The sequence below is a fragment of the Capsicum annuum genome, chromosome 4, assembly GCF_002878395.1.
Source record: "Capsicum annuum cultivar UCD-10X-F1 chromosome 4, UCD10Xv1.1, whole genome shotgun sequence".
Lineage (NCBI taxonomy): Eukaryota > Viridiplantae > Streptophyta > Magnoliopsida > Solanales > Solanaceae > Capsicum > Capsicum annuum.
In genome coordinates this window covers 176,777,757-176,783,017 of record NC_061114.1, presented here as the reverse complement: position 1 = coordinate 176,783,017, position 5,261 = coordinate 176,777,757, and the positions used below count along the sequence as shown (strand labels likewise).

At 25.3% G+C, this 5,261-nt stretch overlaps 1 long non-coding RNA gene across 1 annotated transcript; it reads left to right on the top strand.

Annotated features, from left to right (window-relative positions):
- Positions 1-222: 222 nt before the first annotated feature.
- LOC124897556 lies at positions 223-3,394 on the top strand. Its single transcript, XR_007054295.1, has 2 exons — positions 223-276; positions 3,112-3,394. It is a non-coding gene; the product is annotated as an uncharacterized LOC124897556 (long non-coding RNA).
- The last annotated feature ends 1,867 nt before the right edge of the window (positions 3,395-5,261 follow it).

The following is a 5,261-nucleotide window of genomic DNA, read 5'->3' as shown; positions in this document are numbered from 1 at the left end:
TCACTTTTTGTATTGATTACAAATTATTTTTCATACGTATATATTGATTTTAAACACTCTTAATAAAGCTTCTAACTTCGTCACTGGTGTTTAATTTTAAGCTACTTATCAGAGTCACACAATTCATTTTTTTAATTGAGATTTCAATCTATTTTTTATATGCTTTGATATTATTTTACCTCTTTATTTTCATTGTTTTTCTTAATATATATATTTTTGAAAATAGGTAATGTGTCATTGGCAAAGAAACAAAAGAAGTCGCTCCGAGATATTCAGGTAAGTTTCATACACACTACTCGATTCTTTTTTTTTTTTTTCAAGGAATGAAGAATAAATAACATAAAAAGAGTTTGCATTCTTTTTGGTTATATATATTGATCACTTTATATTATCATGTTCATGATAAAATAAACATGGGAAATGCACTAATGCTTTTATAAGAAATAAATTTTGTATGATCTGTTTGACCAAGCTAACCGTCAAACTCAGCAATTTTAAGTTTGATTAAATATATTGGAGAAAATGGTGTATTACCCCTCCAACCTTTAGTCGAAATCTCAACTATACACTCAATTTTTAAAGGTGATCTATTACCCGCTTAAATTTATTTTTATCGAATTTATTACCCTCTGAACTTTTATTTTTGATTTTTTATGACCCTAAAATGCTGACATGCTGCCTACAGTACACAAATCTGCATTTTTTAAGCCACGTGTAAATTCAATCTTTTTAAATTTTCTTTTTTAAAAAATCATCATTTGTTAGCCATTAAATCTTCCATCTTCTCTACCTTCTTCCTTTTTATTTTTGCCATTTTCAAAGCTTGAAGTTCGGGTTTTGTTGTCTACCATTTCAAAACTTTCAATAGTAACCTCCATTCTAAAATTGAAGTTTTAGGGTTCATAATCTTCTTCAAAAGGATTCAAAACAAAAAGGTTTTGTTGCCTTATACATTTTGTTTCTTCTTCTTCTCTTTCTCAAGAAAAAAAGATTCAAGAACTCATCAATGGTGTCTAAGGTTAATTTCTCATCTTCCTCATCTCTAATTCATTTTCTTCTTCATCTTTCTCTATTTCAATTAATGGATGTGTCCAAATATCAAACCCACAAAAAAAATCCATTTATTTCACTTTAAAAAGGAAATTCAAAATTCCATAAGAAATGATACAAAGTTACAAAAGCCTGAAGTACTAAATTGATTGTACAGTAATTTGAAAAGTTACAAGGAGTAAGGTTCGTTCTTTCTTCTCAGAACAATAACCCACACCAATAAGCCTAAAGCACTAAATTTTCTTGAAGTAAAAAAAAAAAAAAATAACGAGAGAGAAAGAAAGAGCTTCCTTCTTTGCAAAATCAACAACAACAATAATAATTTATTTCTTCTTCACAAACAATGACATCAATGACATTCAAGAACTCATCAATGACATTTTTCTTTCTTCCTCTTCAATTCTTCCTCCTCTTCTTCCTCTTCTTCTTCCTCTTCTTCCTCTTCTTCGTCTTCCTCTTCTTCCTCTTCGTCGTCGTCCTCCTCCTCCTTCTCTTCATCTTCTTCTTCTTCTTCTTCTTCAACAAAACACAAAACACCATGGCTGCTTCACACATACACACTCCAAATTTTGCAATTTCATAAAAAAATAACTCAATTACCCATTATTTCAACACAAACATCAAATGGGTCATCTTCAATTTCATCAAAATAGCAAAATTAACAATTACTTCTACCAAACACTCTAAAATCACCAAATTGGTCATCACCAACAGTGACACCCACTTGATTAAAATTGATTTTGACAATTTAACTTAGATTATTGATCCTAAAAGAGAAAAATTGTTATCGACTTAGCGTTAACTGAGGTAGCAAAAATTATTATTATTATTTTTTTTATCTCCATCAAGCATTTGATATAATTTCTTTTCTTAATGATTTTTTCTATAAGTTATGGCTAAGATTGCTATATGAACAATGGAAAGAAAAAGGAGAGAATCTAGGAAAGAAAAGAATGGAAAGAAAAGAATAATATTAAAGGCAAATGAAAAAGAAAAGAAAAGAAGATATATATATATATATATATATATATATATATATATATATATTAAAGAATAATAATTAATTTTTTTTTTATATAAAAAAGATAATTTTACGTGAAAATTAGGTGGCATTACATGGTAGGTGCGTGTTGCTCACTTTCCATTACGCTTTTGGGCGTCAGTGTTTGTGTGTGTGTGGGGGGGAGGGGGTATATATTCCATTTTTAAATAGTTCAGGGGGATAGGTGTGTAGTTGGAATTTGGGGTAAAGATTTGGGGGGGAGTATTGGACCATTTTCTCAATATATTGTTAATAGCTTTTGTTAGCTATTTGCATCTAATCAAATACTTTTTCAGAAAACCACTTTTATGTTTCAAATTATGAAAAAGAAAGTTATTGCTAATTTTAATTTGTTAAATATGAATATTTGATATGAGTAATTTATTAAATATGAATATTTGGTATGAATATTTTCTTTCTAAGAAATATCACTTATTTTTTGAACTCGAGAGAAATTACTTTTGTCAGATTATGTTATTACTCAAAAACATTTTTATTTCTTCACAAATAATTTAGTTAAACACGTTCTTTCTTTAATAAATACACACGCATATATACATACATACATACATACATATATATATATATATATATATATATATATATATATATATTTAAAAAAACAAAGAACTTTTAACCTTTCTGAAGCCTGATCAAGTATGTTAATAATCTTGAAAATAAATTGATTACATGTTGCAACAAAAAAAAGGGTTGATTACATATTCCAACAAATATAATTTTTTTTCTACTATCAATATATATATTATGGGTGTTAAATAAACGAGTTGGAGAAGTTTTGGACGAGTCAAAAGGGAGTGTGTCTAAGAAATAAATTTGGTATTGACCTGCTCAAAATTTAATTGAGTTTACATAGCAATAAAAAAAAAGTGGCTTGTGACCAACCCTCATTTTTTCTTGAGTTTTAATTTTTTGTTTGTTATTTTATAAGTTTTTAGTATCTAACAAAATTATTATTATTTTATTATAACAATATATAACATATCAAATTAAATATGTAGAAAATGGGAGCTGACGAGAATCAAGTCGGTTCATCCATAGCAACACATGCTTTTGGTGCAAATGATCAAGCCGGTTCGTCCACAACAACACATGCTTTTGATGATGATGATACCTGTAATTTGGAAACCTTAGCAGCAGCAGAGAAAGTTTAGAAGATTTTCTGAACAAGTTTTAATATTGCAAGCCATTTTGTGATAGGACGCCAGCAGAAATTTCATGTGTTGAGTTTATTTGGTTTGGGAATTCTAATGGACGAATTTAATAATAGGAAAATTTCGAAAATAATAGTGAATTATATTTTGTATTTAAATAAACTGTTACTATAGAAATACATATATAACAAGATTTAATGCCCTTGTTTTACTCAAATTAGTTGAGTTAAATAAGAAATAATTATCTCATCTAATTAAATTTCTATAAATTACTCTTATTTAAATTAGTAGATTTCTTTTTCAAATCAAACTCAAATATGAAGATTATTATTTCCATGATTTTCAAAATATCATTCTCTTATATCTCTAACTATTTTTTCTTGTTAGTTTTTTCATTTTTATATTTTTTTAATTTTAATTTCTTTTTATTTTCTATTTTTTTCTTTCCATTTTATTTTCTCTCTGCTACTTCTCTTCTTTTTGTTTTTTTTTTCCTTTTTCGTTTTTCTATTTGTTATTTTTCTTTTTTCGTTTTCTTTTTTCTCCTTTTCTCATATTTTTTTTTTTCGTTTTCTTCTTCTTCTTCTTCTTCTTCTTTTTTTAAATTTTTTTTTTAGTTTTTTTTTTACACTTCTATTTCTCTTTCTTCTTCTTTTTTTCCCTTTTCACTTTTTTTTTTATTTTTTTTATTTTTAATTTTTTGTTTTTTTAACGGATATTTTTTTTTATTTTTTTTACTCTTCTATCTCTATCTTTTATTTTTGAAAAACAAATATCTATATCATATATACATATTCAAAAAATATACAAAATAAATAGACATACAGATCTACATATGTATTTACGGTAAAAAACATACATATATATCTGCATATGTATTTACAAAAATATATATCTGACTCACATGTATATACAAACATATAGGACACAAAATCTCTAGAATAAAAATGACAATTTTATACATATATAGATAGGTAATGAAAAAAATACATGATACATATCATAAACAATAAAAGAAAACAAATACGTACATATGTTACCCTCTAAAATGACATAGTATGTACAGTTCAAAGAAAAATTCAATACCATATAAAATACATATAGCTCTGTATATGTATTTACAGAATTCATACCTGATCTATATGTATATTCTTATTTTATATGATTCACCTTTGTATTTCGCAAATACATATAAAGATATATAGTATAATTATGTTTGTTACTGTTTAATATGAATATGATATGTATTTCGTAAACACATATGTATGTTTTGTACTGAAATACATGTCCAGATCTGTATGGCTATGCATTTTGTATGTTTTTTGAATATGTGTATGTGATATATATATTTGTCTTTTCAAAATAAAAGTTAGAGATAGAAGAGTAAAAAAACGAAAAAAAAGAGAAGTGAAAAAGAAAGAAAAAGGAATAAAGATAAATAGAAGTATAAAAATAAAATAAAAAATAAAATAAAATAAAATAGAAAAAAGAAGAACATAACGAAAATTGAAACAGAAAAAAAAGATATGAGAAAGGAAAAAAAAATAAAAAAGGAAAAAAAAGAGAAATAGAAGAGAGAAAATAAAGTGGAAAGAAAAAAATCAAAATAAAAAAATAAAATGATAAAAAAATAAGATCAGAAAAAACTAATACGAAAAAAAAAGGTAGAGATATAAGAGAGTGAAAGACAGTAATGATGTTTCATATTGAAATCTTGAAGATCATGTAGATAATTATCTTCAAATATGAAAAAGGGAAGAAAAAAAGAAAACAAAAAAACAAAAAAGGAAAAAAGAAGAGAGAAAATAAAGTGGAAATAAAAAAATAAAAAAAAAATAAAATTAAAAAATAAAATGATAAAAAAATAAGATAAAAAAAAAGGGTAAAAGATATGACTATATTTAGGGGAGATGAAATATTGGAGTGAAAATAAAAAAATGTAAAGTAGTGAGAGTAAAACATGCACTTGTTTAGTTAATGAGTGAAATAATGCTACT